The following is a 26,471-nucleotide window of genomic DNA, read 5'->3' as shown; positions in this document are numbered from 1 at the left end:
TATTTGCTTCTTCAGCCTAAATAAAACTTGTCTACAACTGTCAAGGCAGGTCGAAAGAGAAATTACAAAGTTAGAAGTTGTTTTTCCTACACCATACAGTTTGGTGGACTTGACAAGATTTGATGTTATGAGAGAATTTTCCTTTTATCAGTGGTTAAAATCTCTACTTATCTGAGACTCCATCCTTCTCCTTTCCTACCCCCCTCCATGATTCAGTGATTAAATTTACCTCATAACTGATCTCAGCAGTGGCTACATTAGGAGGACTATAAGTTGTCTTTGTGCCCTGGGCTAAGAAAAAAACAGAATTTCCACTTGTTTTGCTGTCCAATAATGCCTACTATAAAGTGTTCATGAGTCGACATTGAGATGCTCGTGTACAAAGAATGGTCACTGGGTAAGTTGCCAGAGGCTACAGACTTCGTGGAACTGTTCAATCAGGAGTGGGAACACGGGCTGATTTTTTTCCTCCTTAGCCCAGGAAGGCTAAGTCAATTATGCCCTCCCCCTATGCCACCCAGCTGAGATCAGCTGACTGAGCGCAGACCAGGAATTCAACTTGGAACCTTTTGGCTCGTATGGCTCAGTTACACATTTTCTGCATTAAATGAACCATTGGGGAGCAAGAATGACATATTAAATAGTATGCACAATTTACTCTCCCATTATTTCATTAACAAATCTGAAACGTTAGACTGCCTATTTTAAATGTGGTATTGTCAATTCTTTAAATACAATTATACTACCATGTAAAATTAAAAGAAATAGCTATTAAGTTTTTCTGTCTTTTTACTCTTCTAGATATTTTAGCTTCAAGTCCTCATTCCCTATTTCCTCTACAGTTTTTACCCTTATCCTAATATGTAGATAAGTTTGACAGTATACCCAGGTTAACGAACAGAAAAACTTTTAGATTGCTTTAGCTACTGGTTCTATCCCATACCTCCACAGTACTCTCCTGACTTCGAGAAGTAGCAGAATGACATTACATTGTCAGCCTTGGCTCAGTGGTAGCACTCTCGCCTCTGAGTCAGAAGGTAATCGATTCAAGCTCCACTCCAGAGACTTGAGCGCTGTTTTTTAAATCTGGTTTTTCACCTCGCCCCAGAGATAACATGGCCTTCAGGTGGGGTGAAAAGTGTATATATTGTGATGCACAAGGCTTCGCAGATGTGTGGGATAGACTGGTTGGACCACTGGGTCTTTTCCTGTCCGTCATTGTTCGTATGTTCATATGTTCGTAATCCAGGCTGACACCTCAATGCAGTATTGACGGAGTTCGGCACTGTCGGAGGTGCCGTCGTTCGGATGAGACATTAAACCGAGACCCCATCTGCCCTCTCTGTTGGACGCAAGAGATCCTACGGCACTATTCGAAAAAGAGCAGGGGAGTTCTCCCAGTGTCCTGGCCAATATTTATCCCTCAACCAACACCTGAAAACAGATTATCTGTTCATGTATCTCATTGCTGTTTGTGGGACTTTGCTGTGTACAAATTGGCTGCCGCGTTTCCCTACATGACAACAGTAACTACACTTCAAAAGAGCTTCATTGGCTGTAAAATGCTTTGGGACGTCCTGAGGATATGAAAGTCGCTATATAAATGCAAGTCTGTCTTTCCACACTAGACCTTGTTTTAGCCTTTAACTGTCAAATTAATTTATTGAACATTATTAATGAACAAGCGAATAAACAGCAGAAACTTGACATATATTCTTACAGTAGTTAAACTTTGCTAACTCCTCACATAAAACAAAATAATTAATAGTTTACAACTCTGTGCTAAACTAATTGCAATCAATCCCTTTAGGTAACAATTCTTATTCCCTTTTCTGATCACCTACAGGAGTTACCCACCTTAACTAATACTCTTCAGAATTCCCGGTAAACCAACTTTGAAGGTTCTAGATAAAATTTAATCGATTTTAAATGTGCTGACTAATAAATACCCTTTGAAACAGTTAATGGGGTTTGACTGAATTAAATGGTTGTCTGCTACATTCGTCACACAAATCAAACAGCATATTGGTCTTTAAACTGTGTGGCTTGGTTCCTCCTTCAATCAAACTGCCTGGATACAACTGAAAGGTCTTCAAAAAATTGTATTGAGTTGGGCTGTTTTTCAATCTCCTCATGTATCATGACTGAATTAAAGAATCCCTTACTAACTTAAAACTTGGACAAAAATTCTTCATTTTTGTCACACCAGCTTCCAAGCAGCCAAGCAACTGGGGCAATGGAACTCAAGAATTTAGCATTCTATAATGCCATGGCAGATATATCATTCATCTGCCACACTTAATTCTAGAACAGTAGTTCAGTTCTTCTGAAAGGCGGTAACAGCAGGGCGGATGAGTTAATAAATACAGAAGTTAAACAGAAATAAAATGGAAGCTCCAAGTTTCAGCAGGTCATATGGACAGCAGCAGTTAAGGAAAGAAATTTGAATGTTCAACCTCAACTACATTCAAAAAAATTAGAAGACCATAGCTAAAGGTAGGTAACCTAACATTCTTCCTTATTTATTCCACCTCCATAAAAAACTGTGCCAAAATTCAGTGAAATCAATTTGTTCATAACTTGCTTGACATAAATATGGTACGCAGATTTCACTAATTTCCAGATCAATCACCTGCCATTTGTATGCAAATTCAATTTGAATACAAACAATTCATCCTCTATGTTTAAATTTTATTCCTTGGATTGCCCAGCTGCCTATGTCAATTGCCCCCATATCAATTGCATTATGGGATTCCTCACTAACAACCAGCACTTTCATGGATGCCACACTAACTGTTAGGATAATGACTGACACCAATCCCCAAGAACGGGAGGGTTCGAGTTGGGTGGTAGTTGAAAATAGTTGTTTTTTCGGTTGCGAGCTCAACCTGGCCCCACTTCCAGGTTTAACGTGGGCGCATAAAAGTACAGGCTTCCCACTGAGAACGCAAAGTCAGAAAATATCACGGTCACGACCCAAAAAACAACTATTTTTAAACTTTCCACGGGCCCCCAACCCACCCATTCTTGGGATTTAAAATTCTCCACCAACATTCGGTTCAAAGGCATTATGGATAAGGCACTGGTCAAGGTCCCCTTCAACGAAGTAGGTGTGATGGGAATGTTTGACTATTACCTTTGCACTGAATACTCTCCCTGCACCAGACTACTTCATCGCTGCTAGGCATTTATGTTATGGAGAGACAGGTTGTCCAAGTACCAAAGGAACATAAAGCCTTCTTCATACAACTTGAGAGGTGGCAAATGCAATGACCCATTAATGTTTTAGATGACTGCTGCTTAGCATCTTTTGTGTTCTATATTCAGTTCTCAGTCTGACCTGAAGTGTTTACTCTTCTTATCCCTTAAAAGCCTCATCACTGTTTTGTGCCAAGATGACTCTCCACTGCTTCAAGCATTCACAAATAACCCTGTTGGAAACTTTGGAACAAGCTGCGTGCATCAGACAGTTTTACAATGTCGGACGTCAATGGTGATAGATATCACTTAGAATGGAAAGGATGTACGACTAAAAGAAGTGATTTGTTGCAGCAAGTGATTTGTTATTGCTCAGGAACAGGTACTTATGCAACCTCATACTGTTTATTCAAAATTGCAATACTTGGGCAGCAACTCATACTACACAAGGTAAATGTTGTAAGGAATTATAGGTTTTCGGTTTTAAAAGGTATTTTGGGGAACTTGGCTCGAAAAGGGTTAATTAGTTAAAGCTTTAGTTGAAGCTACTGTGCTATAACATGGAATGCTTTTAAATTAGCTTACTGCAACTGCAGGCAATAAAAGCCACTAGAATCGTCTTGTTACAAAATAAGGGAAGAACATATGGGTAACACCTCCACTACTCCAGACACCCTGGAATCCTGAAACTAGGTATGTCTTGTCACCTTCGGAGCCTATAGGGTGATTTATCAACTGTAGGGTGTGCAACAAAGTTGAACAAAGAGAGATTAAAGGTCTCCAAATTAGAAGGCGGTAACCCTTGGGTATGTGAACATCACCAGCCCAGGGCTCACTGTTGGCAGGCCCCCACTGGCCCACTGAGTAATTAAGAGGTAAGGGAAAGTCACCTGAATGGGTTAATGCTGTCAATTATCAGGAATCATTTCTACTATAAAGAAGAGCCCAAAACTCATGCTTGTTGTAGAGGACAGAAAAGAAGGTATCTAGCGGGTAAACGAGAATGAGAGTACGTGTACGAGGGAACGTGGAACGGAGTCATGGCCTCTACCCAAAGGACAACGGGGCAATATAATTCTCAATTGTGCTTTGTAAACTACTGCTTAAATATTGTAAGATATCGATTATTACTTGTGCTAAATAAAGTCATATGGCTATTAACCATTGCGGTGTCAGTCTCGAATATTAAATAGAGTGTCAAAATTGACTACAAAGTGGCAAGAGCCAGCCAGGAGACTGACAAAACAGCCATTGGCATATTTGGTGTAAGTGAGATCTAGGACTGACGTGGACCGATATCACCTAGTCAGTTAAGGAAGGGAACCTTCGGGGACCTGCGACCTACCAGTAGTATAGTGATGGTTCATTAACACTTTAGTGTCGGAAGAATGGTTAGCTCAACTGATGTTGAGAGAGCCCGAGATAAGAAGTTTGAGAAATTATGTGTTACAGATTTAGTGTCATTTTTGACTAGTCCAGAAGGGGACTCGTGTCAAAAGGCGACAGAATGGATTCAAAGTAAAGTAACGGAGGGTAAGATCAAGTTAGATAAGGGCAGGCAATTGTTGAACTATGCAGCCCACTATGCAGCAAAGGGGTGACATAAGGAACAACAATTACTGGTGAAATGAAAAAGAATCGGCAAAAGAACACCAGCAGCTAGAATCCAGAAATGGTGATCTCAGCTGCATGCTAGCCCAGCTCCAGGCAGGCGCTGCAGTGGCAGTGCCACAAGATGTGGGAGCGCAACAACTGATGGAAAAGAACAATGAGTTAGGAGAACAAAACGAGCAACTTAAATGTCAGCTATAAGACACTAGGGGAGCTATTCACGAATTGCGAAGACGACCCGCCCGCGAGGCCGGTCACACAAGTTGTAGATTGAAAATCTATGAGCTGCAGGGCAAATTAGATCATCGTACAGCCCTTGTGTCGGCTATAACCAGGCGGGGACCCGACGATGGTGCGGTTAATTGGGACGATTTGGAGTATCAGGCCTCTTGTTACCACAACTCCAATCATGGGGAGTTGGAACCCTGGGACTCCAAACCGGTTAATGTAATAGGGACAAGAACAACCACTGCCCCAACCCAGTTGCCGGACAACTTGACATTGTTACAGTTAATGTGGAACAAATTCCGTTGAAACATGATGCATCATTGACCCTGGCCAGGGGATTGGGACCCAAAAGAGAAGAGGACGACCCACTAAAAATAAATATGGCATGGGGAAATTTTAAGAGGGTCCATGCAGAATTACAGGATGCTGACCTTAAAGCCGTCCTATGGGCAGCTCTTGTTCTGGGACTACGACCATGCATTAATCCCGCGAGTATGGTAGCCGGCTTTGGCAGCGACGTCCTCTTCAGGGAAATCATGAACCTTTTGGGAATAGGGGACCTTAACCTTATGGTTCTTTGTGCCCAGACAGTACAGGGAGCTACCGAACATCCAACTGCATTTGGTAACCAACCCCTCGACTTGTATGAGAGAACGCAACCCACGGTACAACCAGTAAGGGAGGGGGTGGTGGGTAGCCTATAACTACAGGGACGACATCCTATATAAGCAAATGTTTTTAAACTCAGTTACAGCCACTAGTCAAGCAGACATTAGGCACGATCATGTCTAAAAATAGCCCCTGGGCAGATATTAACAGAAATACTCTCCAGGCTTGGGGAAGTGTGAGGAGTCTTATCGTCAGTCCTACAGGGGTCACTCCCAAAACTAAACCTGCGGCCGTGGTAGAGGGACTGAGCCAGGAAGGAAACAACGGGAGGATAGGGGTCAAAAATAGGCAGGATTATGATCTGCTATAGCTGTGGGAAGGCCGGTCATATTTCCTGGGACTGTCGCTGACTTAGACGAGGTGTGCCTCCCCCGTACCAGTCACCGGCACAATTAGTGACTAAAATGGATAAGCTATTGGCCATATGGGAAACCAATAGCCTTACCGACGGACCAGTAAAATATAAGGTATTGGCGGTAGTAGCACCTTCGGCCCCACAGTCAGATGATCAATAAAGGGAGTCAGCCTCCCCCCACCCCAACACAGTCGGTAATGGAGTTCCGACGTGATGGGCATGCGCGACCTGTGGTCTTTGCCGTTATTAATGGGAGCCAGCGGCAGATAATGCTTGTAGACACAGGTTCAGCAGTGACCATCATTCATACTCCATATCCCGAACGCCATGCAGCGGCCGGAGGGAAACGCTTGCTTTTGACGGGTCCTTGCAGAATGTCTTCAAGGTCCCCTCAATTCACCTAAATATAACCGGGGTTGCGTGTAGTGTGCGATCAGCGGTGATGGTGTGTACTAAGGATGGACAAGGCATATTGGGAACAGACATGTTGACTCAGTATGGGGTTTTAGTAGACTATGCTAACAAAAGTTTGTGGCTTAATTCGGGTGGCAAAGACTTTCACGTACAAATCTCGGATGTTTATTCAGTGTTTGCTATTAAGAAAGCTGAGGCATACACCTTTCCGGTCCGCCAGGACCCAGAGGTTGGGAGTCTGTTGCAAAAATGCTCTGATGTGTTTGCTGTGAATAAATGTGATGGTGGGAGAATGGAAGGGGAATAGTCCATCAATGGACCGCCGCATGCATTCGTCAAACAATACTCAATTCCTAAAGTGAGTCACCTGTATGTAAGGGATACAATTCAGTCATTGGTACATCAGGGTGTTGTTAGAGCAGGCACGTTCACTACAAATTCTCCAATCTGGCCAGTAAAGAAACCAGATAGCAGTTGGCGACTGACTATTAATTATCGCAAATTAAATTCCGTCACACCTGCTTGTTCACCCGTCGTCCGAGAAACACCAGCGTTGTTGTCCCAAGTACCAACTGGTTTTAAATATTTCTCCATCCTCGACATTGCTAACGGTTTTTGGAGTATTCCTGTCCATAAGGAGGACCAATATAAGTTTGCCTTTACTTTTAAGGACCAGAGTGGATGCTTGCCCCAAAGCTTCCACAATGCTCCGACTATTTTTCACAAGAGGATGGCCGCAGCCATTAAAGGATTTTCTGAACCCAAATGCTTACTGCAGGATCTGGATGACTTACTGTTAGCAACTAAAACAAAGGAACTTGATCTCCAGCTGTTGGAAGAGCTACTCGATTTAATAAAGGGGGTGCGACTGAAACTTAACGCTTGCAAAGCACAGCTATTGCAGGAGCAAGTGACGTTTCTATCTCAGCATCTGGGCAAGCACTGGACAAACCCATAAAGTGGACATTATCCAGAGGATGTCTTTGCCAGTCTCTAAGACAGCATTCCAGTCATTCTTGGGCCTTGTGGGATACCAAAGGGCATTCATCCCCAGGTTCTCCGAATTGGCAAAGCCTCCATTCGAACTATTAAAAGGCAAGGAGGATGACGTACAGTCCCAGTGGGCACTGACACACACCGATGCACAACAGATTGTTAAAAGAGACGGTGATGCAAGCAACGTGACTGGTCGCCCCTGATCCAAACATGCCCTTCCACGTGGAAGTGGAGGCCACCCACCAGAGTTTACCAGCCGTTCTGTGCCTGGAGGTACAGGATAAACTGTTACCACTGGCATTCGCCTCATGCATCTTAACCAGAGTAGAAAAGACATATGACCCCTGTGAACTACACTTACTGGCCCCTTTTGGGCAGTGAAACATTTCACATACATTACAGGATTACAAACCTTGGTGTTGCATTCACCTCATACTCCACTCAACCTACTTATGAAACCAGGGACACATTGGTCTCCTCTGCTCGTCTCAGTCACTGTTCATTGTTACTAATGGAACACCATTTCGACATTACACCAAAACAGACGACTTTACTACCGCAACTGTTACAAAACGAAGGGGAGCCGCATGAGTGTCCGCTGCCTTTATTGAAATTTGCAGACCACCCAGGCCAGAAGGCTGTAATAGAGAGAGCACCCCATGTTTACATAGACGGATCACCATTCTACGTCGATGGCAAACCAGCAACTGGATTTGTCGTGGTCCTTCCCGATCGAGATATTCAGTATAGGTGTATCCCCCACTCAGCCCAATATGCAGCGCTTTTGACTGTGATAATTGAAACATCAGATCAAGTTGTGAACATTTGGTCTGACAGTGCCAATGCTATTGACACTATGTTGTCCCTTCCTTTGTATTACCAGAATAATACAAAGAAAAAAGGGTGGGACTCCCAAATCTAGAGCCCCCTGGATGACAAGGAGCATACAGGGTAGGATAAGCAAAAAAGGGACGTTTATGTCAGATACTGAGAGCTCAATACTGCAGAGAGCCTAGAGAAGTATATATAGTGCAGGGGTGAATTTAAAAAGGTAATTAAGAAAGCAAAGAGAGGGCATGAAAAAATATTTGCAAGTAAAATCAAGGAAAACCCAAAGATGTTTTATAAATACATAATGAACAAGAGGATAACTAAAGGAAGAGTATGGCCTATTAGAGACCAAAAAGGTAACCTGTGTGTGGAGGCGAAAGACGTGGGTATGTTTCTTAATGAATACTTTGCATTTGTTTTCACAAAAGAGGGGGACGATGCAGACATTGTAGTTAAGGAGGATGAGTGTGAAATATTGGATGGGATAATGCCAAGACATGATGACACCTGCCCAATGGGCAATGGGTGTGTATGCATGGTTGAAGGACTGTTTTGTGCAAAGGAAGAGGCATGGTAGTGGTGGTGATGGTGGTCATGGTGGCGGCGGTTGTTCCAAACGGCCTGAGTATGTCAAATTCTTCACATTGCACATCTCATTATGAGAACTTGTTAGATATGAGAGCATCCCTGGCATCACAGGCAGCAAAGTGCGAGCTGCTTGTGCGATGGGTTCCCCATCTTCATTTTCCTCCTCCTCGTGATCCTCATCCTCCTCAATGTTGGTGCCAGCAGAGGATACATGATGAGTGCATTCAACTTCCTCCAGCTTTAACCCTCTGCTGCGCTATGTTGTGCAGGACGCAGCACACGACAATTATTCTGGACACCCTCGCTGTACTGAAGGGCTCCCCCAGATCTATCATGCACCTGAAGCGCATCTTCAATATGCCTATGGCTTGCTCCATGACTTGATGGTGATGTGGTTCTGGTTGTACCGCTGCTGTGCCTCGTTGGTAGGGTTTCTCACAGGTGTCATGAGCCACGTATGCAGGGGGTATCCCTTGTCTCCGTCTCCTGTCTGGAACAGGTCTGGAATGTTAGACTCGCACAAAATGAATGAATCACGACAGCTACCATGCAATTTGGGACACACCTACAGAAATCTCTTCAGGCGGTCGCACACCAGCTGTGCATTAACGGAGTGATATCCCTTTCGTTGTATGAACACTCCTGGCTCATGGGATAGGGTGACTGAACACCTCGAAAATTTTCAGTTAATCAGAGAGAGCCAGCATGGATTTATGAAAGGTGGGTCGTGCCTGACAAACCTGATTGAATTTTTTGAAGTTATTTATATGGACTTCCAGAAGGCATTTGATAAGGTCCCACATCAGAGACTGTTAGCTAAGATAGAAGCCCATGGAATCGAGGGAAAAGTATGGACTTGGTTAGGAAGTTGGCTGAGCGAAAGGCGACAGAGTAGGGATAATAGGAAGGTACTCACATTGGCAGGATGTGACTAGTGGAGTCCCGCAGGGATCTGTCTTGGGGCCTCAATTATTCACAATATTTATTAACGACTTAGATGAAGGCATAGAAAGTCTCATATCTAAGTTTGCCGATGCAACAAAAATTGGTGGCATTGTAAGCAGTGCAGATGAAAACATAAAATTATAAATCGATATTGATAGATTAGGTGAATGAATTCCATTTGCCACAGTTTTGCCCAATGTAGACAAATGTGAGGTCATCTACTTTGGATCAAAAATTAAACAGTGGATGCCCAAAGGGACCTAGGGGTTCAGGTACATAGATCATTGAAGTGTCATGAACATGTGCAGAAAATAATCAAGGTGGCAAATGGAATGTTGGCCTTTATATCTAGAGGACTAGAGTACAAGGGGGCAGAAGTTATGCTGCAGCTATACAAAACCCTGGTTAGAACGCACCTGGCGTACTGTGAGCAGTTCTGGGCACCGTACCTTCGGAAGGACATATTGGCCGTGGAGGGAGTGCAGCGTAGGTTTACTAGAATGATACCCGGACTTCAAGGGTTAAGTTACGAGGAGAGATTACACAAATTGGGGTTGTATTCTCTAGAGTTTCGAAGATTAAGGGGTGATCTGATCTAAGTTTATAAGATATTAAAGGGGAACAGATAGGGTGGATAGAGAGCAACTATTTCCGCTGGTTGGGGATTTTAGGAGTAGGGGGCACAGTCTAAAAATTAGAGCCAGACCTTTCAGGAGCGAGATTAGAAAACATTTCTACACACAAAGGGTTGTAGAAGTTTGGAACTCTCTTCCGCAAACGGCAATTGATACTAGCTCAATTGCTAAATTTAAATCGGAGATAGATGGCTTTTTGGCAACAAAAGGTATTAAGGGATATGGGCCTGTTTCCTATGTTCCTATGTGGAGGTCCTCGGATTGCAACGTGTGTGCAATCGATTGCGCCCTGCATCCATAGGAAGTCAGCCACGTTGTCGGATGACCTGGCAAACAAACCATCTGTCACCTAGAAACATAGGAACAGGAGTAGGCCATTCAGCCCCTCGTGCCTGCTCCGCCATTTGATAAGATCATGGCTGATCTGTGATCTAACTCCATATACCTGCCTTTGGCCCATATCCCTTAATACCTTTGGTTGCCAAAAAGCTATCTATCTCAGATTTAAATTTAGCAATTGAGCTAGTATCAATTGCCGTTTGCGGAAGAGAGTTCCAAACTTCTACCAACCTTTGTGTGCAGAAATGTTTTCTAATCTCGCTCCTGAAAGGTCTGGCTCTAATTTTTAGACTGTGCCCCCTACTCCTAAAATCCCCAACCAGCGGAAATAGTTTCTCTCTATCCACCCTATCTGTTCCCCTTAATATCTTATAAACTTAGATCAGATCACCCCTTAACTTTCAAAACTCTAGAGAATACAACCCCAGTTTGTGTAATCTCTCCTTGTAACTTAACCCTTGAAGTTCGGGTATCATTCTAGTAAACCTACGCTGCACTCCCTCCAAGGCCAATATGTCCTTCCGAAGGTGCGGTGCCCAGAACTGCTCACAGTACTCCAGGTGCGGTCTAACCAGGGTTTTGTATAGCTGCAGCATAACTTCTACCCCCTTGTACTCTAGATATAAAGGCCGACATTCCATTTGCTTTCTTGATTATTTTCTGCACCTGTTCATGACACTTCAATGATCTATGTACCTGAACCCCTAAGTCCCTTTGGGCATCCACTGTTTTTAACTTTTTACCATTTAGAAAGTACCCTGTTCTGTCTACATTGAATTCCATTTGCCACAGTTTTGCCCATTCACCTAATCTATCAATATCGTTTTGTAATTTTATGTTTTCATCTACACTGCTTACAATGCCACCAATCTTTGTGTCATCGGCAAACTTAGATATGAGACTTTCTATGCCTTCATCTAAGTCGTTAATAAATATTGTGAATAATTGAGGCCCCAAGACAGATCCCTGCGGGACTCCAGTCACATCCTGCCAATGTGAGTACCTTCCCATTATCCATACTCTCTGTCGCCTTTTGCTCAGCCAACTTCCTAACCTGTCTTATACACTTATGTGCAGACAACCGAGACACCCTGGAGATGTCACCGGTGGCGCCCTGGAAAGATCCGGAGGCAAAGAAATTAAGGGCTGTTGTGACTAACTGTGGCGGGCAATGCGTGGCCACCAGGTCCAGCCGGGAGCAGCTCTTCCTCAAGGAGGCTGCAGATGTCTGTGACCACCTGCCGACTCAATCTCAGCCTGCGTAGGCACTGCTCCTCAAAGAGGTCCAGGAAGCTCAGCCCCTGCCTGTAGGCCCTCTCACATGGGTAATGCCTCCTGTGACATCGGCCCCTCCGTTGGTCCCCCCTCTGCTCTTCTCCAGGCCCTAATTGTACACCTGCAGATTCCAGAACTGTACAACATGCCTGCCGTGGATGGTGATGTTCCTCCTCCTCAGATGTATGTGGAATAGATCCATTGCGCTCCCCATCCTGATGTTGTCAGTTTAAGGGGCTCCGAAATGTTGGGAAATTTGTGTGAACACAAGAATTCTCAGTTTAAACAAAGAATTTCCAGCCAAACCTTTGCCTGAGAACTGAGTGCCCATCTGCAATACCTCACCTTTTATTAAGATGTGTCAATCACTGATTTAAAGATCTAAATGAGCTTCAGCTGTATCTCGCCTCCATTTCCATGGCATGTTTCAGAAGCCATGGGAGACACGTTCAGGAGAAGTTGAATCAGTTTCTGTTGCAGAATCCACTAAAAGTTAAGTACCTCAAGTGTTTAAATGACCTACATTGCCCCTTTATCTGTCCACCGGCTTTAAGTGGGGACAGGACTTCCGGCTTCTGTTGCGCACGTGCATCCTAACCCACTTGGGTTACACCCAGAAGTGGGCGCATTGGAGCTGGGATGCAGTCCCACTGAAGAAATCAACTATTTTTACTACCCACCCCACCCACCCTCAGCCCCCCATTTTTGGTGGTTAAAATACCCCCCATATCTCAAGAGGGCAAATCTGTTGGATGTTGTTAGAGAAATGTAGGTCAATGATGCTTATAGGAAATTACTCATTCCTCTATTCCACAAAGATTTTATGTAAGGTGTTGCACAACACTGTCACCACAGAATTTAAACAAACTGAAATGAGCACATAACCCTCTGCAATAATTTTATTATATACAAGTTCATGTGGAAAATTAGGAGAACAAGTGTTCTTAAATATATTTTAGTTATATGAGGATTCAAAATATCAGAGCAGATACATCTGCCTAAATCTGTCAATTACCAGTGCTAACTTGATAAAAACTGCAAGCCAAATTGCTCGAAACAAAGTATGCTAGGGCCCATTAAAGGTCAAAGCACTTTAAATAAAAATTCACAACTTCATTTGTCCCATTCCATCTATCAAAGAATAAAAGCTGGGGCAGCAGGAGGGGAAAAATTATATAGGTAAATATTAGGTAATTTCGGCATACTTTCTGTATATACAGAATGTGGCATACAGTAATATGCATTAAAAGAACAAAAATTACAAAGAGAGCTCCAGGGATACTCCCTTGCTCTATGTTTACCCTTTTCACGGCCTTGTAAATGAGGGGATTTTTATTACAGATAAGGTCCCCAAAAATCAACTGGGGCAGTTACACTGGGATGGTGCCGTTACGCTGGGATGGTGCCGTTACGCTGGGATGGTGCCGATCACTGAACTCTGCTGCAGATCCTGCCAAAGTTTGCAGGGTTAGGGGGAGGGGCCACAGAGTGGGCATTTGGCAAAGCATCTGAAGAAATGTTGGCAGAAGCTTGCCAGCCAGGAGGACAAACATGTCAGCAGACTTTTTAAAAATGTGAAAATGTCTCCTTGATCTTCAGGGATCCAGCCCCCAATCTTGGCCTGGTCTCCATGTGACCCGCACTTCAGCCAGGCATCAGCAAGGTATACCTAATGAGATCAGGAGTACTTATGCCGACTTTACATTGGATCACAACTTAGGGAGTCCCTGCCCTTGGCTTTGCCCCCTCTATTACATCGATGACTTTGTAGGGCCAGACGGAAGCCCCACCCCACAAGACCAGCCCGGATACTTGCAGTTGAGAGCGGGACCTGGTGTACTGACCCTGCTGAGTTTGCAGCTGTTATCACAGATTCCTGCCAAATAACAAGAGGAAATTTACCGGAAAGGCTGCGGATTTTCAGGGTCAAATGCTTGCAGGAAGAGTTCATTTATCCTTTAATTGATCATGAAGAAATACAGTTGTTCTTCATCCTCTACATACTACTGGAATGAGTTGACCCTGATCACCAGGACAGAGATGGGGGAGGAATGATGAGGAGACACAGACAAATCTGAGCTTGCTATCAGAGGAAATATGGAGATTGGGAAATTACTGGAATGTATCATCAGGGACAGAGTGACTGAGCACTTGAACAAGAATGAGCCAAAGTCAGCATGGATTTGGAAATGACGGGTAGGTCATGTCTGACAAATCTAGTTCAATTTTTTTTTTTTTGAGGAGGTGACTATGGACGTTGTCTATGTGGACTTCCAGAAGGCATATAAGGTTCCATGCAAGTGATTATTAGTAAAATTAAAAGTGGAAGGAATTGGAGGTAACCTTGTGACATGGGTTGATAATTGGTTGGGAGCTAAGAGACAGAGGGTTAGGATGAAGGGTCTAAACTGTAATTGGCAGGACGTGACAAGGGATCCCTAGGGATCTGTACTGGGACCTCACCTTTTAACAATATATATCAATGACTTGATTGAAAGAATAGAGAGTTGTATATCCAAGTTTGCAGATGCCACCAAGTTAGGAGGCACAGTAAGTTGTATAGTTGGAAGCAGGAAGCTACAAAGGACAAAGATTAAGTGAGTAGGAAAAATTGTGGCAGATGGAGTTCAATTGGGGGGGGGGGGGGGGGATGTGTGAGGCCATCCACTTTAAATCAAAGAAAGACAAATCAGAATATTTTCTTAATGTGAGAGATTAGGAACTGTGAAGGAGCAAAGGGATTTAGATGCCAAGGTACAAAAATCACTAAAAGCAAGTGTACAGATATCAAAAAGGCTAATGGAATGTTGGCCTTTATGTCAAGGGGATTGGAATACAATGGGAAGGAAGTTATGCTCTAGTTGTAGAGGCATGGTCAGACTCCATCTGATGTACTGTGTTCAGTTTTGGGCATCACACCTCAGGAAGATTATATTAGCCTTGGAGAGGGTACAGCGAAGATTCACCAGAACGATACCGGGGCTTAAAGAATTAAATAATGAGGACAGGCAGAATAAACTTGGCTTGTATTCCCTTGAGTTTACAAGGTTGAGAGGTTAAAATGATGAAGGGATTCAACAGGAGAGAAACGATTTCCTCTGATGGGGGCATCCAGAACAAGACAGCATTATCTTAAAATTAGAGCTAAGACAGAGAGAGAGAGAGAGAGAGAGAGAGAGAGAGAGAGAGAGAGAGAGAGAGAGAGAGAGAGAGAGAGATGCGAGTTTGGTGGGGGGGGGGGGGGGGGGGGGGGGGAGGGAGGGAGAGAGGGGTGAGGGTGAGGGAGAGGAGGGAGATACTAAATATGAGCGTAAACTAGGAAGAAATATAAAAACAGATTGTGAGAGCTTCTGCAAGTGGATAAAAAGGAAGAGATTAGCGAAAGTAAACATGGCTCCCTTAGAGGCAGAGACAGGAGAAATTATAATGGGAGAGAGAGAGGGGTGGGAGTGTGGGAGAGAGGGGTGGGGATGAGGGCGAGAGATCGGTATTTAATATTCATATAGACTGGGCAAACCAAATTGGTAAAAGTAGTTTGGCGAACGAGTTCGTGGAATGCATTCGAGACAGTTTTCTGGAACAATATGTCGAGGAGCCAACTAGGGAACAGACTATTTTAGACCTAGTACGGTGTAATGAGAGAGGGTTAATTAGTAATCATACAGTTAATGATCCTCTGGGGCAAAGCGATCACAATGAGAGAATTTCATATTGTGTTTGAGAGTGATGTTGTTAAATCCGAAACTAGGGTCTTAAATTTAAACAAAGCCAATTACGTAGGCATGAGCGGCGAGTTGGCCAAGATTGATTGGGAAATTAGATTAAAAGGTATGACGGTAGATAAACAATGGCGAACATTTAAAGAAATAATTCATAATTCTCAATGAATATACATTCCCTTGAGGAATAAAAACTCCATGGAAAAAATAATTCAACTGTGGCTAACTAGAGAAGTTAAGGATAATATTAGATTAAAAGAGGCTTACAATGTTGCCAAAAAAATAGTAAGCCTGAGGGTTAGGAGGGTTTTAGAAATCAATTTCTTGGTCATCCTTATCTGATAAAGAGGGAGAAATCTGAATATTAGAGTAAACTAGCAAGAAATATAAAAACAGATTGTGAGAGCTTCTACAAGTATGTAAAAAGGAAGAGATTAGCAAAAGTAAACATGGGTCCTTTAAAGGCAGAGACAGGAGAAATTATAATGGGGAATAAGGAAATGACAGATGTTAAACAAATATTTTGTGTCTGTCTTCACAAAAAAAATATCGAAATAGTGGGGAACCAGGGATCTAATGAGAGTGAGGAATTTAAAGCAATTAAGATTATTAAAGAAAAAGTCCTAGAGAAGTTAATGGAGCTGAAAGCCAACAAATCCCCTGGACCTGATGGCCTATATCCTAGGGTTTTAAAAGACTGGCTGCAGAGACAGTGGATGCATTGGTTTTGATTTTCCAGAATTCCCTAAATTCTACAATGGTCGCCATGGATCGGAAGGTAGCAAATGTAACCCCGCTATTCAAGAAAGGAGGGAGGGAGAAAACAGGGAACTATAGGCCAGTTAGCTTGACATCAGTAGTAGAGAAAATGCTAAAATCTACTATTAAGGACATAGTAACAGGGCACTTGGAAAATCATAATATGATTAGGCAGAGTCAACACGGTTTTATGAAAGGGAAATCGTGTTTGACAAATCGATTAGAGTTTTTTGAGGGTGGAACTAGCAGGGTAGATAAGGGGGAACCAGTGGATGCAGTATATTTGGATTTTCAAAAGTCATTCGATAAGGTGCCACACAAAAGGATATTACACAAGATTAGGGCTCGTGGGATTGGGGGTAATATATTACCGTGAATTGAGGATTGGTTAACGGACAGAAAAAACTGAAGTAAGAATAAATGGGTTATTTTCAGGTTGGCAGGTTGTAACTGATGGAGTGCCGCAAGGATCAGTGCTTGGGCCTCAGCTGTTTACAACCAACTTAGATGAGGGGACCGAGTGTACTGTATCCAAGTTTGCTGACGATACAAAGCTAGGTGGGAAAGTAAGCTGTGAGGAGGACGCAAAGAGGCTGCAAAGGGATATAGACAGGTTAAGAGGCTGGGCGAGAAGGTGGCGGATGGAGTATAATGTGCGGTAATGTGAAATTATCCACTTTGGTAGGAAGAATAGAAAAGCAGAATATTTTTTAAATGGTGCAAGACTAAGAAATGTTGGTAGTCAGAGGGATTTGGGTGTCCTTGTACATGAATCACAGAAAGTTAACATGCAAGTAAAGCAAGCAATTAGGAAGGCAAATGGCATGTTAGCCTTTATTACAAGAGAGTTAGAGTATAAAAGTAAGGGCTCTGGTGAGACCACACCTGGAGTACTGTGTACAATTTTGGTCACCAATATACTTGCCTTAGAAGGGGTGCAACGAAGGTTCACTAGATTGATTCCTGGAATGAGAGGGTTGTCCTATGAGGAGAGATTGAGTAGAATAGGCCTAAATTCTCTGAAGTTTAGAAAAAAAGAGGTGATCTCATTGAAATGTATAAAATTCTTAGAGGGCTTGACAGGGTAGATGCTGAGAGGCTATTTCCCCTGGCTGGAGGGTCTAGAACTAGAGGTCATAGTCTCAAGATAAGGGGCTGGTCATTTAGGACCGAGATGAGGAAAAATTTCTTCACTCAGAGGGTTGTGAATCTTTGGAATTCTCTACCTCAGAGGGCTGTGGATGCTCAGTTGTTCAGTATATTCAATGGATGAATTGAATGGATATTTGGACACTAAGGAAATCAAGCGATATGGGGATAGGGCGGGAAAGTGGAGTTGAGGTAGAAGATCAGCCATAATCTTATTGAATGGCAGAGCAGGCTTGAGGGGCCTACTCCGACTATGCTTCTGCCCTACTCCTGTTCCTATTTTTTATGTTCTTATGAGGGAGAGAGATAGGGATGAGGGAAGAGGAAGGTGGGAGATTGAGGGGGGGTGGTGGAGAAAAAAGAGAAAAACAAATGATTGCTCATTCATGCTCCTTAGCACCAGTAAAATGGCTCAATTTACCTCATTGACAAGTTTCCTCAATGATAAGAAGCATAGTAAATTTCTCCTCCGATCGCATAATTCTGACTTTTTCGTACCTGGAAAGCAGAAATGGAAACAGGATGTGAGAATTGGGTAGAGTCCACAAAGCTGCTGTTGAAAGCAGATGAAGTACTACCTGACAATGTGAAAGACTGCCCAAAAACCAGGATAAATCTAGTCCAGCCAATTACCGCCCTGTTAGTTAAGTGATGGAAGGAGTCATCAAGTGACACCTACTCATCAATAACCGGTTTGCTGACACTCAGTTCGAGTTCCACCTGAATCGCACAGCTTCAGATCTTGTCACAGCCTTGATCCAGACATGGTCGCAAGAGCTGAATACCAGAAGAGAAGAGTAGCTATCCTCAACATCAAGGTAGCATTCAAACATATATGGAACAAAAGAGCCGAGCAATATTGAGGTCAGTGGGGGTCAAAGGGAAAACCTTTCAGTGGCTGGAGTTATGCGTAACAGAAAGGAAGATGGTTGTGGTTGTCAGAAGCAAGTCATCATAGCCTAGAACATTACTGCAGAAGTTCTTCAGGAGAGTGTCTTCAGCCCAATCATCTTCAACTGCTTCATCAATTACCTTCCCTGCATAATCAGCAGTGGAGTTGTTTGCTAATGATTAGTGTCCAGCTCCATCACAACTCATCTGATAATGAAGTAAGCCATGCCAGCCTTCAGCATGACAAGTGGCAGATAATATTCACACCACAAATGTCTGTTAATTTCAAAGAAGAGAAAACCCAACCCCCCTCCCCCGACCTTCAACGGCACCACCATCACCAGCCCCCCACCATTAACATCTCGGGAGTCACCAATGACTGGTATCCAGAAGCTTGACTAGACCAGCCATATTAACAATGAGGTTACGCACTCATGTGAGGTTATGCACTTTGGCAGGAAAAATCAGAGAGCAAGTTATTATCTTAATGGCGAGAAACTGGAAAGTACTGCAGTACAAAGGGATCTGGGGGTCCTAGTGCAAGAAAATCAAAAAGTTAGTATGCAGGTGATCAAGAAGGCCAACGGAATGTTGGCTTTTATTGCTAGGGGGATAGAATATAAAAACAGGGAGGTATTGCTGCAGTTATATAAGGTATTGGTGAGACCGCACCTGGAATACTGCATACAGTTTTGGTCTCCATACTTCAGAAAAGACATACTTGCTCTCGAGGCAGTACAAAGAAGGTTCACTCGGTTAATCCCAGGGATGAGGGGGTTGACATATGAGGAGAGGTTGAGTAGATTGGGACTCTACTCATTGGAGTTCAGAAGAATGAGAGGCGATCTTATTGAAACATATAAGATTGTGAAAGGGCTTGATCGGGTGGATGCGGTAAGGATGTTCCCAAGGATGGGTGAAACTAGAACTAGGGGGCATAATCTTAGAATAAGGGGCTGCTCTTTCAAAACTGAGATGAGGAGAAACTTCTTCACTCAGAGGGTGGTAGGTCTGTGGAATTTGCTGCCCCAGGAAGCTACATCATTAAATAAATTTAAAACGGAAATCGACAGTTTCCTAGAAGTAAAGGGAATTAGGGGTTACGGGGAGCGGGCAGGAAATTGGACATGAATTTAGATTTGAGGTTAGGATCAGATCAGCCATGATCTTATTGAATGGCGGAGCAGGCTCGAGGGGCTGATTGGCCTACTCCTGCTCCTATTTCTTATGTTCTTATGTTCTTAACAATGTAGCTACAAGAGAAGGGCAGAGACTGGGTACTTTCCTGATAAGGCTTGTCAGTATTATGTTGAAATAGTTACCAATCGCCTAAATGGGTGTAGCCACAACAACACTCATTGCTTTAGTGCCACTGCATATAGCTGGAGCTGAAACTGGATTTTTTTTGTTGGCTCATTTGAGTTACTAGTCCAGTACCATAACTACTTTACTCTAATTGGAGTACAGTAATGTAGTGGTTCTGGTTCTGGATAAGCACCCTAAAGTTTGTGAATTCAGATGTCACCATGAAACTTGCTGTGTTATCGCTAAAACACAATTGGTTCACTTTTTTCATGCACTGCCTGAAAGGGTGGTGGAAGCAGATTGAATAGTAACTTTCAAAAGGGAATTGGATAAATACTTGAAAGGAAAAAAATTACACTGCTATGGGGAAAGAGCAAGAGAATGGGACTAATTGGATAGCTCTTTCAAAGAGCCGGCACGGGCACGATAGGCCGAATGGCCTCCTCCTGTGCTGTATCTACTATGATGTCATGATAAGGCTGGAACTGGCTAGGAAACAAGCCATTACCGTTTAATACTTTGACACTCAAATGGTATACAACAAGAATTGCATTTATATAGCACCTTTTAACGTAGAAAACATCCCATGGCACTTTACAGTAGCATGATCAAACACCAAATCAAAAAAGGAGATATTAGGAGGGGTGACTAAAAGTTTGGTCAACGAGCTGGGTTTTAAGGAAGGAGAGGGAGGTAGAGTGAAGGAGAGCTTTAGGGAGGGATTCCTACTTGGCACAAGCATGGCTGCCAATGGTGAGGCAAAATAATTTCAAAATGCACAAGTCAGAGTTGGAGCAATGCAGAGCTCTCGGATGGCTGTAGGGCTGGAGAAGGTTTGCGGAGATAGGAAGGGGTGAGGCCACGTAATGATTTGAACACGAAGATAAGAATTTTACATGTGAGATCCTTAGAGACCGGGAACCAATGTAGGTCATCAAGCACAGGGATGATGAGTGAGTGGGACTTGATGAGGGATATAACACAGGCAACAGAGTTTTGGATAAGCTGAAGTTTATGGATGGTGGAAAATGACAGGCCTTCCTGGAGAGCATTGGAATAGTCAAGTCTAGAGGTGAAAAATACAAGATTGAGGGTTTCAGCAGCAGATGGGCAGAGGCAGGGGCGAGCAATGTTACGAAGGTGGAAGTAGGCGGTTTTTGTGATAGAGAGGATATGGGGTTGGAAACTCAGCTGAGGGTCAAATAAGATGCTGAGGTTGCGATCAGTCTGGTGCGTGGTGAAGAAGTAGAGCTGGATGTCATCAGCATACATATGGAAAGTAACAAAAACCTAGCACAAAATCTAGATTTCTAGTTCAAGTAGACAATGTATGGAAAGTTTATACATTCACAATTGTAATATACTAAGATCCAAGCCATGATGGCTTGCTGGATTTTGTGTAGTAAAGATTTTCTTCAATCTATTCACGAAAGAGTCCTATTTGCTCCACCAGAAAATTTCCAGGAACACTGACATACACAACTAGGCGAGAATGTTCAGGGCAACAAAGCATACCCACCTGTAATCTCTTCTCAGCCTGAAAAGTTCCCACTTATTGTCGGCCTCTGTTTTTAAGCCAATTTTCTATTCAACTATTAATCATAGAAGTGGACCCTTGCCAAAATCTTTCTGAAAATCCAAGTGTATCAACTTCCGTTAGCCTGCCATCATATCAGTATAGTCTTTTAAAAATTCTTGGCAAGTTGGTTACATATCAGCTCCCTTTGCTGGATCCACGTTCACTGTTCCTTATAAATTATGCTTTTACAACTAAAAAATTCTTAACCCCTTTTGAATAATGGGTCTCCTTTGATGTGTTCAGTGTCAATTTAGTGTTTCCTTGCCTACTGTTGCTGTAAATTTCAGATAGTGTCTCAATCCTAAATATTAATATTTAATAAAGATTTAATACAAGTTTTAAATCTAGCTGACTTTTTGAGGAGGTCACTAATGTGCTAGATAAGGGAGCGTCTATGGATGTTATTTATATGGACTTCCAGAAAGCATTTGATAAGGTTCCTCACAGACTGTTAGCAAAAGGAAAGCACATGGATTTGGAGGCAACCTATTGACATGGGTAGGGAATTGCTTAGGAGGTAGGAGACAGAGAGTAGGGATAATGGGTATGTACTCAAATCGGCAGGATGTGACTATTGGTGTCCCCCGGGGATCTGTACTAGGGCCTCAGCTTTTCACTATATTTATCAATGACTTAGATGAAGAAGTAGAGAGCCGTATATCCAACTTTGCTGACGACACTAAGTTAGGTGGCACAGTAAGTAGTGTAGATGGGAGCAGAAAGTTACAGAAGGACATTGACAGATTAAGTGTGTGGGCAAAACTCTGGCAGATGGAGTTCAGTGTCAGGAAGAGTGAGTTCATCCACTTTGGACCTAAGAAAGATAGATCATAGTATTTTCTAAATGGTGAAAAGCTAGGAACTGTGGAGGAACCAGGAAATTTAGGGGTCCATGTGCAGAAATCACTAAAAACTAATGACCAGGTACAAAAAATAATTTAAAAGACTAATGGAATGCTAGCCCTTATCTCAAGGAGGCTGGAATACAAAGGGGTGGAAGTTATGGTACAGCTGTATAAAGCTCGGATTAGACCACATCTGGAGTACTGCATTCAGTTCTGGGCACCGCACCTCAGGAAGAATATGTTGGCCTTGGAAGGGGTGTGGCGCAGATTGATCTGAATCAGACTGGGGCTAAGAAGGTTAAGTTATGAGGACAGATTGCATAGACTAGGTTTTTTATTCCCTTGAGTATAGAAGATTAAGGGGTGATCTAATTGAGGTTTTTAAGATGATTAAAGGATACTCAATCGTTGAGTATATTCAAGATTCAGAACGATAGATCTTTGGACACTAAGGGAATCAAGGGATATGGGGTAGGGCAGGAAAATGGAGTGGAGGTAGAAGTTCAGCTATGATCTTATGGAATGGCGGAGCAGGCTCAAGAAGCCGTATGTTCTTATGATAGGTTAGATAGAAACTATTTCCTCTGGTGGGAGAGTCCAGAACAAGGGGGTATAACCTTAAAATTAGAGCAAGGCCACTCTAGGGTGATGTCAGGATGCACTTCAAACAAAAAGGTAGTGGAAATCTGGAAATTTCTCCCCCAAAAAGCTGTTGAGGCTAGGTCAATTGAAAATTTTATAGAATCATAGAAGTTTACAACATGGAAACAGGCCCTTCGGCCCAACATGTCCATGTCGCCCAGTTTATACCACTAAGCTAGTCCCAATTGCCTGCACTTGGCCCATATCCCTCTATACCCATCTTACCCATGTAACTATCCAAATGCTTTAAGACAAAAATTGTACCCGCCTCTACTACTGCCTCTGGCAGCTCGTTCCAGACACTCACCACCCTTTGAGTGAAAAAATTGCCCCTCTGGACCCTCTCACCTTAAATCTATGTCCCCTCATTATAGACTCCCCTACCTTTGGGAAAAGATTTTGACTATCTACCTCATCTATGCCCCTCATTATTTTATAGACTTCTATAAGATCACCCCTTAACCTCCTACTCTCCAGGGAAAAAAGTCCCAGTCTATCTAACCTCTCCCTATAAGTCAAACCATCAAGTCCCGGTAGCATCCTAGTAAAACTTTTCTGCACTCTTTCTAGTTTAATAATATCCTTTCTATAATAGGGTGACCAGAACTGTACACAATATTCCAAGTGTGGCCTTACTAATGTCTTGTACAACTTCAACAAGACATCCCAACTCCTGTATTCAATGTTCTGACCAATGAAACAAAGCATGCCGAATGCCTTCTTCACCACCCTATCCACCTGTGACTCCACTTTCAAGGAGCTATGAACCTGTACTCCTAGATCTCTATGTTCTATAACTCTCCCCAACGCCCTACCATTAACGGAGTAGGTCCTGGCCCGATTTGATCTACCAAAATGCATCACCTCACATTTATCTAAATTAAACTCCATCTGCCATTCATCGGCCCACTGGCCCAATTTATCAAGATCCCGTTGCAATCCTAGATAACCTTCTTCACTGTCCACAATGCCACCAATCTTGGTGTCATCTGCAAACTTACTAACCATTCCTCCTAAATTCTCATCCAAATCATTAATATAAATAACAAATAACAGCGGACCCAGCACCGATCCCTGAGGCACACCGCTGGTCACAGGCCTCCAGTCTGAAAAACAACCCTCTACAACCACCCTCTGTCTTCTGTCATCTGTAAATACCGATGTGAAATATTCATTCAGGATCTCACCCATCTCTTGTGGTTCCGCACATAGATGACCTTGTTGATCCTTCAGAGGCCCTACTCTCTCGCCCTTTATGTATTTGTAGAAGCTCTTTGGATTCTCCTTTGCCTTATCTGCCAAAGCAATCTCATGTCCCCTTTTTGCCCTCCTGATTTCTCTCTTAACTCTACTCCGGCAATCACTATACTCTTCAAGGGATCCACTTGATCCCAGCTGTCCATGCAGGTCATATGCCTCCTTCTTCTTTTTGACTAGGGCCTCAATCTCCCGAGTCATCCAAGGTTCCCTACTTCTACCAGCCTTGCCCTTCACTTTATAAGGAATGTGCTTACCCTGAACCCTAGTTAACACACTTTTGAAAGCCTCCCACTTACCAGACGTCCCTTTGCCTGCCAGCAGACTCTCCCAATCAACTTCTGAAAGTTCCTGTCTAATACCATCAAAATTGGCCTTTCCCCAATTTAGAATTTTAACTTTTGGGCCAGACCTATCATTCTCCATAGCTATCTTAAAACTAATGGAATTATGATCACTGGTCCCAAAGTGATCCCTCACTAACACTTCTGTCACCTGCCCTTCCTTATTTCCCAAGAGGAGGTCAAGTTTTGCCCCCTCTCTAGTCGGGCCATCCACATACTGAATGAGAAATTCCTCCTGAATACACTCAACAAATTTCTCTCCATCCAAGCCCCTAATGCTATGGCTGTCCCAGTCAATGTTGGGAAAGTTAAAGTCCCCCACTATTACCACCCTATTTTTCTTGCAGCTGTCTGTAATCTCCTTACATATTTGCTCCTCAATTTCCCGTTGACTATTTGGTGGTCTGTAGTACAATCCTATCAAAGTGATCTCTCCCTTCTTATTTTTTAGTTCTACCCATATAATCTCAGTAGGCAAACCCTCGGATAAATCCCCTCTCATTACTGCCGTGATGTTCTCCCTAATCAAGAACGCAACTCCCCCTCCTCTCTTACCTCCTGCTCTATCTTTCCTATAGCATCTGTACCCTGGAACATTGAGCTGCCAGTCCTGCCCCTCCCTTAGCCATGTTTCAGTAATAACTAACATCCCAGTCCCATGTACCAATCCATGCCCTGAGTTCATCTGCCTTGCAATAAATGCAGTTTAATCTAGACTTCCCTTGGTCTTTGCCCTGCTTTCTCAGACCATCTGTCCGGTCATGTTTTGTACACTCTCCCTTACTGCCTTTTGTTTCTGTCACCACTTTACTTCCCACTGACTTCCTGCATCGGTTCCCATCCCCCTGCCACTAGCAAACACTCCCCCCTTGGACATTGGTTCCAGTCCTGCCCAGATGCAGACCATCCAATTTGTACTGGTCCCACCTCCCCCAGAACCGGTTCCAATGGCCCAGAAATTTGAATCCCTCCCTCTTGCACCATCTCTCAAGCCACGTATTCATCCTAACTATCCTGTCATTCCTACTCTGACTAGCCCGTGGCACTGGTAGCAATCCTGAGATTACTACCTTTGAGGTCCTACTTTTTAGTTTAACTCCTAACTCCCTAAATTCTAAAACTGGGATTGATAGATTTTTGTTAGCCAAGGGTATTAAGGGTTACGGAACCCTTAATGGAGGGTAGATGGAGTTAAGATACAGATCAGCTATGATCTAATTGAATGGCGGAACAGGCTCAAGGGCTGAATGGCCTACTCCTGTTCCTATGATCCTGTTGTTGGCAGATAGTATTTGCTAGGTTGATTTAAGAGCCAGTGAGGAATAATACAATTCCACCAATAGATAACATTCAGACTGCGAAGTGCTTCAGTGTGTATGCTCTTGAGCTTCGTACACTTTTCTTGATTTCCCACTATGAGTACAGAAGGTTCAACAAACCGACACCCAGTAAAATTCATCACATCGTACTAAAGCAATTACATTTTGCTAAAATTAACCCACAATCCATCCAATATAATTATAAATCTATTGTCTGCGTCTCAAAAAACTTACGCTTCACCTGTAACAACTAACGTAATTGTAAATGTACAATATCTTCTACATGTGCCGTAGCTATATTTCGTGAGAAAAAATATTTGCAAATGCAGTATAGAGCATAAAATTGCAGTATTAGATGAATCACCAATGAATCCTAGCAATTTACTTTAGGTGGTTACTTCAGGTTCTAAAACTACTATGACTATTTATGCAAACAAGGTACATTTGAAAAGTTAAATTCAGATTGAATCAACTTATTTCCCTCTTCCTCCAGTCAACTACCATCTATAAGAAATACAATGCAAGAAGGAAACTACATGCTTTCATTTTATCTAATATCTGAATACAGTCTGCCTCAT

The 26,471-nt window shown here is 43.1% G+C and overlaps 1 protein-coding gene across 8 annotated transcripts in view; it reads right to left on the bottom strand.

Annotated features, from left to right (window-relative positions):
• The window catches only part of clocka (clock circadian regulator a), a 168,527-nt gene that overhangs the window by 129,902 nt on the left and 12,154 nt on the right, over positions 1 to 26,471 (bottom strand). For 5 of the 8 annotated variants that reach the window (XM_067987247.1, XM_067987237.1, XM_067987274.1 and 2 more), the window contains exon 2: positions 18,133 to 18,209. The exons of the other annotated variants lie outside the window; for them this stretch is intronic. The gene's annotated coding sequence lies outside the window, so the exon portion shown is untranslated. The remainder of the gene's footprint in view (positions 1 to 18,132; positions 18,210 to 26,471) is intronic. 8 annotated transcript variants of the gene reach the window in all.

This window comes from Heptranchias perlo, chromosome 1 (assembly GCF_035084215.1).
Source record: "Heptranchias perlo isolate sHepPer1 chromosome 1, sHepPer1.hap1, whole genome shotgun sequence".
Lineage (NCBI taxonomy): Eukaryota > Metazoa > Chordata > Chondrichthyes > Hexanchiformes > Hexanchidae > Heptranchias > Heptranchias perlo.
Note: the sequence above shows the minus strand (reverse complement) of the source record. Positions and strands in the feature narration are given on the sequence as shown.